This window comes from Alligator mississippiensis, chromosome 9 (genome assembly GCF_030867095.1).
Source record: "Alligator mississippiensis isolate rAllMis1 chromosome 9, rAllMis1, whole genome shotgun sequence".
NCBI lineage: Eukaryota > Metazoa > Chordata > Crocodylia > Alligatoridae > Alligator > Alligator mississippiensis.
Window position 1 is genome coordinate 37,871,411 of NC_081832.1, and position 12,618 is coordinate 37,884,028.

General features: G+C 49.5%; 1 long non-coding RNA gene across 1 annotated transcript; it reads left to right on the forward strand.

Moving 5' to 3' along the window:
* The first annotated feature begins 956 nt into the window (after positions 1–956).
* On the forward strand, positions 957–7,579 carry LOC132252451 (uncharacterized). Its single transcript, XR_009464371.1, has 2 exons — positions 957–1,197; positions 6,792–7,579. It is a non-coding gene; the product is annotated as an uncharacterized LOC132252451 (long non-coding RNA).
* The last annotated feature ends 5,039 nt before the right edge of the window (positions 7,580–12,618 follow it).

Below are 12,618 nucleotides of genomic sequence, written 5' to 3' on the forward strand. Positions count from 1 at the left end.
TGCATTTGCTGAGATAGTAGATGAAAGCCATCTTCTGCAAGTTGGTAACATGCTCTCCATAAGGCTTCATGAGCCATGACTTGAGGGGGTTGGCAGCATCAGCTATTATAAGAGTGGGGATGGCAATACCATGTATCACTGTGTCAGGGACTCCAGGCAGATAGTGTCCTTTCTACAGCAAACCAGGCAGAGAATTTCTAAACACATGCACATCGTGCACACTGCCAGCCCATCCTGTATAAATGTTAGTGAACTGGCCCTGGTGATCCACCACGGCTTGCAGGCAAATCCTTTCCTGTTTGTGAATGAGCAACTCACCAGCGAAAGGGATTGCACAGGGATGTGTGTGCTGTCTAAAGCCCCCACACAGTTAGGGAACCCCATGGCACTGAAGCCACCAGTAACTTCCTGGGGGTTAGTGAGGCAAATAAAGTTGTTCACTGCAATATTCTGCAGCAACTGGCATACCTTACAAGTCACCAGCCTGCCTGTGCAGGGAGCCATGCCAAACTTGTTTTTGATGTAGCAGAGGCAGGCAGGGGTGACCAGTTTCATGATGGTCATGACCACCCTCTTGTCTGGCGTGATGGCTCAATGCATGACAGTCTCCTGCCTTGCTATGTTTAGCCCCAGCATCGAGATGATATGATTAAATGTCTCCCTGGTCATTCGGAACATCTCTAAGCCACTGTCAATCATTCCAAGTGGTCAGTATGATTTGCTCCCACCAGTCCAATCTGCTTGTATGGGTCCAGACCCTGCAGTTGCTGCTCCTGAGGTTGATCCACAAAGCCTGGTCAGCCTCCAGTTCTGCACCTGTGTGTTGGCTATCCCGCTCCACTGCACATCTAAGTGCCCTGTAACAGGGAACCCTAGTCCTGTTACCAGAAACCCTTTAAGACCAGAACTTTCTGGGCACAGACTGCTGGCAGGGTAGGGGTTAAAAGCTGGGCCTGGCTAGCTAGTCAGGTGACTGGAAGAGGGCAGGCCGGAACTATAAAAACCCTAGGCTTAGTGGTAGTTGGGCCCAGCAGCCAAGGGGGAAGGAGTGTGTGTATAAGAGCTCCACAGAGAGGCTTGGTGAGCTGTCCAGCTGCTGTGGGAGGGGAACTACTGAAGACTCTCAGGGAAGCGGTGGCAGCCCCAGAAGGACTGTAACAGATGGTGGGAAGCAGAAGTCCAGAGCCCAGGAAAAATGTAAGCTGGCACGCTGCCTTCTTTAATTATTTTTTTTTGTGGTGGTTATAGTCCATGGACATACTGTTTATATTTTTTGATTGATTGACACTGGTGGTTTGTGGTCAAGGCTTTAGGGGAGGAGGAGGCCTCATTAACACCTTGGGCACAGTCATAAAAGGCCAAAGGGCCCAGTGCACTAGAGTATGCAGCTGTATAGGACCTGTAGCTCAGAGCTGGTTGCAGGACTTTTAAGCCAGGTCCCAGTGGGGGGAATCTCAGCTGGTAGCCCGAGCTAAAGGAAAGGGTGCCCTTGGACAGCTGGAGCTTTGGACCACTGCCCAGGCTGGAACTTGCAGCTTGCTGGCTCTGTGCCCAGAAGATGTGCCTCTGGGCTAGAGAGCCTAGGCTCCAGTTTGAAAACAAAAGGAGGGCCATGGGCCCTGAGAGGATTAAGGAGCTAGCGCCTGAGAGTCAAACCCTATCTGGTGGGTTTAGATTGGTAGGCCTAGCTAGAGAAAGACAGGGGACAAGGCCTATGGTGGCTGAGAACTCCAACATAGAATTACAATAGGCAGTCTTCCATATTTGTAAGAACATCTAACTAATATTTACATCAAGACGTGGCAGACAAGTAAAGGCGGGCTAGGAGATGACCAAGAGAAATGGAACATTAAGGGAATTCAGGGGTACCCCTCATAGGCAAAAAAAAAAAAAATGCCTACAAAGGACCAGCTATTGGGATCATCATAAATTCTAGCTTTTGGATGGGATGCAAAGTTACCAATAAAATCATAAATGCAAACTTTGAGTTATAAGTGGTACTGGTCACCTTAGCGTGCACACACACACATGCACTCACTCATTCAAACCCATGTCATTTAAATCCATGTAGTATAGTGTATAGCAGCTGCTGTAGTGATTGTGAGAGCACTGGTGCCAATATATCTATCTATCCAAGGCCCTGGAATCTGCTGTTGATGGGCAGCTTCCTTCAAGGTGACGTCTTCTCCAGAAGGAGGTTGCCTCCTTGTCCTTTTGTCTCGGTAGGTCAGGTGCTAGATGAGAGGGCGGCACTGAGGGTCACGCTTCACTGCCTTTTATCCCTTTCTGGCAGACTGTGTCATCATTTTGGATGTCCAATCTGGAGGTCGCTGTCCCACGTGGGTCTTGAGTAGTGCCTGACAGCCGTTAGTCACAGGGGTCTTGCCTATCTGGTAGTGCAGTTTCTGAAGTCAGTTTGTGATTTTGATTAATTAACAATGGTATTGTTAAGGGTTGCAGGAATAGTCAATAGGGTGGGTGCTCAGTCTCAGGAATCAGTTCCTTGGCTTGATTAGCCTAAAATGGCTTGTAGAGTAGAGTTTTATAATGGTAAGTTCCTTTGGCTAGGCTATTGTCATGTAATTACCTATTGATCACCATACACTTGCATTCACTCAAGGGGGACCAGCCCAATATAGCAGATTTTATCATTTTACAATTACAATTTCAATGCAGTTTTTAACAATGGTCCAGGGTGTAACTACATTCTACAGGGAGTACATTCCTTAAGGGTTTAAAAGTATAACATATAAACTACAAAATGCCCTGGTAAAGATGAGACAGATGAAATATAAAAATGCACTGTGAGAAATATATAAAAATGCAATGTGAGGTAGTGAGGATCAAAGGCTAGTGGTGACAGTAAGTGAGTTAGCTTAACACCAGGATATATTTACAGTCTTTGAAGTGGATATTTTAGTTCTTTTGTTTTCTTTAGTGACAATGAGCTTAACTGATATGTAAATGTAGTTCATAGGATTCTCCTACAGAAAGCCACTTCAGCTTTCTGGTGTGCTCTGAGCCTTGCCACACCCATGCAATGTGTGTGCCAGATCTCTGCCAATACCTATCAGAGGTTTATCTTGCTGGGATCCTATGATCCCTGCTGACTTCCTGCCCCTGGGGCAGGGGGCTGAACTCAATGATTCTTCGGGGTCCCTTCCAGCCTGAATGTCTCTGAAATCTATGAAATGCTTAGAAGGAAAAAGAAATGCACAAAATGGGGGGGGGGGGGGTGCGGGGAAGAAGGGGCTTCTGTTATATCAATGTCCAGAAGGGAAATGTATGAAAGAGGCTTTCTGCTACACTGGCTTCTCATTGCAACAGTTTTCAAGCATCAGCATAGCATACACTGTGATCATTAGCTGCACTTCTATGCTATCCAATAAATCTAAGACCAGCAGCAGGAGACTCAATTCCATTTTGTCATACTCACCCATTTTGTCCAGATTATCCATTTTGGCCTCCTCACTCATTTTGTCACGATCCTCTAGTCTATGTCTTCCTCCTCATGCATTTCGTCTGGAATCTCCATTTGGTCCTCCTCGCTCATCCCATCTGGATTCCACAAAGCCAGGTTGTTTGCTAGTACTCATCTGGGCTGCTGTTCGCAAACAGTACCACCAAGGTTCCCGCAGGGGAGCACTCTGAATAGAAATGGGAGGTGAATACAATCAGTTAGCATTGAAAGTGACCTCCTATCTGCATGTCAATGATTACCCCGCTCAGGTGGCTGTGTGCTGGGTGTTGGCACAGCAGAACCTTTGCTGTTTACCATGGTGAGTGGGTGTGGGGAAGGTGATGTATCATGCATCCACTTAGAACTCTAAAGTGGGTTTTAGGATGACTCTGGAACTTGTTCATGCACCCTGGGGATAAGATACTGGCTTTTACTGGATCAATGAATAGGCACACCCAAGAAGCATCTCCCCAGAAAAGAACCTTCCCCTGCAATAACCCCATCCTGAAAGAAACCTCTCTCCAGAAAACAGCCTGGCTCCACAATAACCCTTGTTTGAAACAACCATCTCCCCAGAAAACAGGCCTGCCCTGCAAGCACCCAGGTTTAGAAAAAAGCATCTTCCCAAGAAAACAGACTGTGCTCTGCAAGAACCTGAGGTTGAAAAAAAACAGCTCCCCACAAAACAGTCCTGCCCGGCATTAACCCTGGTTTGAAAGAAACATCTTCCCAGAAAAGAGCTCTGCCCTGCACTAGCTCAGGTTTGAAACAGGGGTGTGTGATGGACAGTGCTATGTCTCAATAGCTATCATTAACACCTCAGCAGGTGCCACCTAAGGCAGGCATTGAGGCACCAGAACCATCAAGTCCTCTCCCAACAAATGTCTGTACTCAATTCTGTCACAGGCCAGCTGGGCACTGTGAGTGTCTCAATTTTATCACAGGCCCAACTGGGCTGTTTGATTAAGTTTCGGATCGAGGAGGCAAAGTTGAGAGTGAAATAAAGGCAAATTTATTATAGCTTACACACACACACAACAGTTAACAGAAAGATAAATGTGATAAGCAGATAATGTAGTATTAAAGAGCTAATAGTAAATAATAACAACAGATAGATCAATTCTGTCGCAGGCCAACTGGGCACTGTGAGGGTATTAGCCACTGGGCTGTTCAAAACAACAGATACACAGAGATGGGTTGGTAACTTATCAATAGTCCCTCAATGCCAGGTGCGTGCCAAGTGATTCCAGCAAAGTCAGGCGTCCCCGATCGACGCTGTCAGAGGGTTACCAGGGAAGATTCCTTGATCAGGATCTGATCCTCACTCACACCAGGAGTCTGGGATCTGGGTGTGGAACAGAAATGACCGTTCTGTTCCATCCTTCCTGCTGGTTACCTGATGCACATGCTTTTTATATCTAGTCTTACGCTAATGTGTTGGCCTCAGAGCCACTCACAATGTTGCCCTATAGCTGTTACCCTATGGGATTGAAAGGTGTTAAAAATTATCATAAAAGGTTACTACCCAGACTTGGGTTTATCCAATAAGCAAATTACAATGCAGAACCTTTAGGTTTCAAATTGACATTGCTCCGTCTAAGTTCCAACCCCTTTTAGGTTTCATTTGACTATGCTTTCTTGGGATATGCTTTCCTGGAATGTGTTGGGTGTGCCAGGCAGTTGGATCCACTTTTTATCGCTAAGGCTGAACCCTGAGCAGGTTCAATCAGCACTTCCAAGCTGACACCCTTATATGCCATTGACTCAGCACCGCCCCTCCTCCCCAAACTCCTGCCACAATTGTCCTGGTAGTAACCCCCTTGATGAGCATACCCCACAGGATTTTGGGGCATTACAGGGATCTTTGGCTTAGGTAAGAGGAGCATTGCTGCAGGTCAAATGGGGAAGTTGAGGAAAAGAGAGTAAACAAGATTCAGAGAGTGTGGCTACCAGCTTGACCATAAGAGTTATTTTATTGCCAGGTATATGAAACTTGTAATGTTACTTATAGTAATAGCCATACAAGGTGAGATAAACAAATAAAACCGTTACAATATTACACGGTTTCAGTTGGGTATTTGGGGAAAGCTAGTTCAAATTTGATCAACAGAAGTCAGGTTTAGAAAGCTATGCCTGGAGTAAGAGAGAGAGAGAGAGAGAGAGAGAGTAAATCAAGTCTGAGGTTTAGAAAGTGGGCTTAGAGTTGGGGGGGGGGGGGTGAGTTGGGGTCTCACCAGTCAGTGAAGCTTAAACTGGTCGAGGTTTCCAGGTGTTTGTTGGAGCTTGTAGACAAGCTGCTTAGCTTAAGGTCCAGACTGCTTGAGGCAGGCAGAGCCCCCAGCATGATCAGTGAAGATATTCCAGGCAGAAAAAGGAGAAAGTGAAGTCCCAGTGGAACTGGTGCAGATTTTGGATCCAAGCACCAGAACAGAAACTTGAGCTTGGGTAAGGGTTCTTGTAGGGAAACAATAATAGCTCAGGAGAGAACACTGGATTTGTTTATGGGTAAATGATGGCTCAAGGGAGAATACCAAAGTTGTTTTGTTTATCCTGGAGAATAGGAACTGATCATTCTTTGCTATGGGCGATGTTATTCTGAGGGAGCTCACAGTGCAATCAGGCACCTTCAGTAATTAGGGTACCAATAAAGGATTCATCACTAGAATTGGTCTGATAAATGCTGGGCTGGGTGTGTGCAGGGGTGCGTTGATTAACATCTGGACCAGAGATTCCCCCATCATGCAGTGCTTCCTGCTTCTCTGGTCCCAGAGTTCAGTGCAGTCCTTGCCTTGGAATCTCTGTTCTCCACTCTGAATGCTAATGGAAGTGTCTCCCTGTCCCATCTTTGATGCAGATGAGACCAGGAGAGTTGCCATAATCCTGTCACCCTTGTCTGGAGGGGTTTAGGTGTGTCTCCCACTGCATCTTCATTGCTTTTTGTAAGCCCTTCTTCTGATCAGTTCAGGTTTAGGCAAAGGTGGTGGGTGGGTTCCTTTGTTAGTTAGACAGCCTGAGTACTGTGCAGGGGTTCCCCAGGAACACAGAGCTGACAGGTAACATCCAGAGCCCCAAAGATCAATTTCTGTTCCCAAGACACAAGAGGGCTTGCAACTGTGGACTTGTAAGTATCAGGGAATGGGCATTATATCCATTAGTGCCACTCTGGCAGACACCGTTTTGGTCCCATTGGGTTGGATGTGGTAGGGGGTTTGTGCATGTAGCTTTGGAGGTGGGTCACCATCCTTTTTAACATTTGGGGAAGAGATATTTCACCACATCATGAACACTTTGTTTTCCTATTCCTGTTGCCACCTGCCATGCCCAATGCCAGCCATGGACGTGTGTCTGAACCTCAGACCCCAGCTCACAATGGAGTGGAAGCACGTGCAGGAATACTGCCACAGGAAGTGATGCTCCAGAGACCGCATGATGGACACTTTGGTGAGACAGCACAAACCCGAATGGCCGCTGCAAATGACTGGCAGAACAAATTCTGGGAGGTGCTTAGGGTGGATGATGACTGAGTGGGAGAATAGAAGCATGGACAACACCATAGAATTTATGAAACAGCTCCTAGACTGCACAGGCCAGTTTCTTGACCTGGCCACACAGTGCCGTGTATATCTGCAGGAGACACGCTCTTTGATTAAGGACCATGTCCTTCAGCCTGTGAACAAGCATACCATTCATAAGTGCTGCCTCCTCCCCCCCTCCCCCCCCCCCCCCCCCCGAAAGTGTACAGTAGCTCCACTTGGCTTGCCTGTGTCCAGGAGGTAGCCAGGAGTATTACAGTTGAGCCTGTTCACCATCTGCATTGCAGCCAACTGAGGGGTGGCCCAATGCCTCCACTGCAGCCAGGAGATCACCACTGCAGTTCAGGGAGCAAGAGATGGGTCAGACAGGGGTTGCATGGGTAGGAAAGAAAGCTAGTAATGAATTCCACTGCAGGTTACTGCTGCAGATTTCTTCAATGTGCAGCAACACATGTATAGAAAAGAAAGCCAACTGATAGGAGAGGGGTTCCTATTAGCTCTTATGTCAGTAATTTCTTGGTTTCCATTAGTTATGTGTGTGTTCCTTAGTAAGTTCTCAGGTGGAATAAAACAGCATTTCCCCCTGTCTGCTTGCCTCCTTTATTTGGAAGAAGCAAAAATTCCTGCATCTGGATGGGTGTTTGCGGTGGATAAGTGGAGGAAGAATGAAAAGCCAAGTGTTCCCTGGCTAGCCTCAGATTCAGAGTGGCAATGAGACTTCAGAGTGGATGGTGGGTGGCGTTGGACATGGGGAAGGGGGAAGAGTGGGGATAAACTATTAACAAGCCCTTCTCAGCTGCTCCTGTGACAGCACCAGGAGAACAAAGAGGGAGTTCTCTCTGAGTAGGTGATAATTGAAATGTGAAGTGGCTGGATAATATCCCGCATTGACAATGAAAGGCCCACCCCTGAAAGCATCAGCAAGTGGCAATCTTTGGACAGAACAGTCAACCTAGACACTTCTTCTGGTCAAAAATGGCAGCCAGGAGCCCATCACAAGCCACTACCCATTCCCCTGCTATGTCCACTGTGGACAGTGTCCCACTGGGTGGTGGGTGGCTACAGGCATGTGTGGTCACCACCCCAAACACTTTCCTCCACCCTCCCTTGTCTGCCCACGCAGGACAGCCTGTCTGATCCATTGCTGCACAGCCCTCAGCACCCAGCCTGCAAGACAAATGTTGCGAGGGTCCTGCTGAGGAGCTGCCACCCCCAGGGCACTCTCCAGGGAGTTGACTTGGAGATACCCCCGCCCCCCCAGGAATGGGCACAGAGTGTGCCACTGCTGTATGTTCTCCAGGTCATGCACAATGAGCAATTTGTGCAAACTGAAGGTCACCCAAGCCAATACACCCTGCTGCTGCTGATCCTGCCAGTGTCCTGTGCACACCTGCGCTCGTGATTTGGGACAGTTAGCTACAACAGTGTGGGGACAAGCCTGGTCTGCCATACAACCTCCATTGACATCTGGACAGATACCTGTGACACTGCTACCTGACCCTGACCCCCCCATATCAAGAACAAAATTACCACAGGAATTGACACCTTTCTTAGCATATGAGGGGCGTGCTCACTCCTGCCCAGTTCTGGCGAAGGGAAAAGGGATGACAAATTAAATGGTGTGTAAACCTTATCATGCCTGTGTGTGTGCTGTGCCACACTGTTTTGAGGTGGTGGGACCAAGGGGCCAGGACAGTGCTGTTGTACCATTCTACCTGCCTTATAGTAAAGCTCAGTGTGTGCATTCATACATGTTAAGGAAAAAAATGACACAATTCATAAAGTGGGTTGCTGTGCTTAATGGTCCCACAAAATCGTGGAAGTCTGGCAAGTGAATCAGTGCTTTTGGGGAGAGGGGTGTTGGACATTCAGCCACAGGAGAACTAACACGTATCTTTCGGGGGGGGGGGGGGGGGGTAGAATCAGTTCCTCAAGCTTGCTACTTTCATGCAAAGTCTTGGGAGCACTGCTGTGATAACGTATTTTCCCCAATGCAACAGTTTTCACTGGCACCAGGGGGTGTGTTCTGGGGATTCGGTCTGAGGATATTGACCCAGACACCAGTGCTGGAGACCCCTGCCCAATCCTTCCACTTCTTCCCCCCCCCCCTCCCCCAATAGGACCACCCATGAGTTGGGCCTGCTTCCAGAGGAGACACATGGGTTAACACCCATTGTGCCTCTGGGAGCTGAAGACCTGGACACGGACTCCATAGACCCCCCGCAGTGTAGAGCCAGGAGGTAAATGTACCAGGGCCAGGAGAGGGTGGGCAAACACAGGGGCACTTGGAGGGTGCTGCAGCAGGGTATGTGTGTATGTGTGTGTGCATATGCGTTCATGCATGCATGTGTGTGGGGCCGTGCCAGGCAGGACATGCCAGCTGAGTGGAGCCTGGGAAGGGAATGCTCCCCCTGGGTCCCTACTTATCTGAGGTCCCCAGGGAGGGGAAGGCGGGGGGACGACTCACCGGTTCCCCCTCAGAGCAGCTGGTCCCCACATTGTCCCACACAATCTTGTGAGCTCTCGTGAGATCTCGCAAGACTCTGTGGGAGGTTCCAGGCTTTTAAACTAGCCCCAACTGTAAGTTACTTTCAGTTGGGCCTGCTCCTGGAGGCGACACATGGGTTAATGCCTGTTGTGCCCTGGGAGCTGAAGATCCAGACTCCACAGACCCTGCAGCATAGAGCTAAGAGGTAAATGTACCAGGGCCAGGAGAGGGTGGGCAAACGCAGGGGTGCTTGCAGGGTGCTGCGGGGAAGCATATGTGTGTGTGTGCATGCGTGTGTGTGCAGGGCCATGCCAGGTGGGATGCGCTGGCTGAGTGGAGCCTGGTAGGGTAATGCCCCACCTGGGTCCTTACTTAGCTGAGCCCCCCAGGGAGCCCCACGACCGGAGCCACATGAACAGAGCGTGCAAACAGGCGTGGCTCTACTTGGGCACGGCAGTTTGCATGGCAGTTTGCGTGGAGGGGCATGCAGGAGGCACCCAGAGAGCTGGTCCGAGTGAGGAGCCTGAGGCCAGCAGCCTGAAGAGGGGCTGCTGGGATCAGGTAGGGGCATGAACTCGGTCCCAGTCACTGTGGCAACTCATCATGCCTGCAGGCTTCCTGGTACTGCCAAGATCTCCACCCAGACAGAGTCCCTGGCCCTGGACTGCAGGGACTGTGGGAGCTGCCTGGCATGGCTGCTAGCAGCTGGGCATGGGGGCACCCCCACTTGTGGGGTGTGCTCCCTAGTGGAGTCTCTGGGGGGCCAAGTGTGGGAGCTCAAGGAGGAGGTATGCTAGCTGTGCCCAGGACCCACAAAGACTTCATCAATGGCTACTGCCAGGCCCTTCTCCAGAAGAAGGAAGGAGAGAAGCAGATAGAGATGGTGGTCAGTAAGAAGGCTAACCATAAAGACCCACCCAAAGCTACCTGGATGAGAATCACCTCATGCTCCAGGAAACATAAGGCCAGAGTTACTCCTCCCCTGGCCCTGCACAACAGGTATGCTCCCCTCCCCATGCATGAGGAGGCTTCAATGGTGACACTGGAGGAGGAAGGTAAGCAGCATGCTACCACCCCCAAGAGGACGTGCATAGTGGTGGTGGTGGGAGACTCCCTCCTGCAGGTCACTGAGGGTCTCCTCTGCTGTCTGGACCCCCTAGGCCCTGAGGTCTGCTGCCTCCCTAGGGCCTGCATCTGAGATGTTGTGGAGAGGATCCCCAGGCACATCCGGCCCTCTGACTACTACTCCATGCTCCTCATCCATGTGGGAACAAATGACATGGCCAGGAGTAATCTGGACTGGGTTATGAGCAACTACAGGGCTCTGGGAGCTGGGATCAAGGTGTGGGGGGCCCAGGTAGTCATTTCCTTTGTGCTCCCAGCTGCAGGCCATGGACCTAGGAGGGAAGGATGCATCAAGAAAGTCAACCAACAACTCCAGCGGTGGTGCCACAATGAAGTCTTTGGCTTCCTTGACCACAGCACACACTTCAGAGAGAAAGGACTCCTGGGAAGGGATGGCATCCACCTCACATGGAGAGGTAAGTCCCTGTTCTTGGCCAGGATGGCCGATCTTCTAGATAGGGCTTTAAACTGAGATTGCTAGGGGACAGGGAAACACCTACTGGAGCTTTCCTGGAGACCGACATAGAAGAAGACCCTATAGATAGGGACACTAGGAGAGCTACTCTTGCAAGAGCTGAGGGTATAGTTTCCCTTCAGCATGACAGGAAGCCAAGGGTCTCAATAGGAGGACTCAGGTGCCTGTACACTAATGCCAGGAGCATGGGTAACAAGCAGGAGGAGCTAGCTGTCCTGCTCTCCAGTGGGCATTATGATCTAGTAGGGATTATGGAGACCTGGTGGGACTCCTCACATGATTGGAGCACAGCCATAGAGAGCTATGCCCTGCACAGAAGGGACCGGGTAGGGAAGAAAGTTGGAGGTGTAGCTTCCTATGTGAAAAAACAGTATACCTCCTAGGAGGCTGACATCGGCTCCAAAGCAGAATGGCTTGAAACCCTCTGGGTCAAGCTGCCGGGAGGGGCGGGGTGCAGGGGTGTGAGACACCTAACTGTAGGTGTATACTACAGGCCACCAAACCCCAGGGAGGAACTCAATCTAGAGTTCACCTGAGAACTGGCAGAGGCCTCACTTGCACAGGACATGGTTGTCATGGGCGACTTCAGTTATGTGAACATCTCTTGGGAGAAACACTCGGCCACGTCAGACCGGTCGCATTCCTTCCTGACCTGCATTGAAGAGCTCTTCCTGGGTTAGGAGGTGCATGGGCCAACCAGAGGTAACACTCTCCTAGATTTGGTCCTGGCCAAGGGAGATGACCTGGTGACCAACTTAAACATAGAGAGTAGCCTGGGCAACAGCAACCATGAAATCATCATGTTCACTGTCCATCACAAGGCAGACAAATCTGATAGCAAGGTTGAAGTCTTGGACTTAAAAAATGCAAATTTCAACAAGTTCAGGTCACTAGTAGGGGTAGTGTTGCAGGACTAGGGACTGAAGGTGAAAGGAGTGCATGAACAGTGCTTGTTCCTTAAGGACATAATCCTGGAAGCACAAAGGAAGTCCATTCCCATGTGGAGGAAAGGTACCAGAAGGGCTGGGAAGCCCTCTTGGCTAAACAAGGAGATCACGGTCCTCCTAAGAAAGAAGAAAGATGTACAGACAATGGAAGCCAAGGACAGGCCCCAAGGAGGACTATAAAACAATGGCCTGCACTTGTAGGGAACAAATTAGAAAGGCTAAGGTGGCAATCGAACTTAGATTAGTAATGGAACCAAGGACAAGAAGTTCTTTAGGTACATAGGGAATAGGAGGAAAACACATGGAAGTGTGGAGCCACTGCTCAACAACTCAGGACAGCTGGTTACCAGCACTCAGGAGAAAACTGAACTCCTGAATGACTTCTTTGCTTCGGTATTTCACCGGGCCAAGGGAAAAATCATGCCAGATAGGGTACAGAAGGAGCAGGGCAGGAATGACTGCCTTTCTATTATTGCTGTAGAACTGGTATGTGATTAATTAAAGAAATTAGACATATATAAGTCAGCAGGACCAGATAAACTCCATCCAAGACTGCTGAAGGAGCTGACCAAAGTCATCATGGAGCCCCT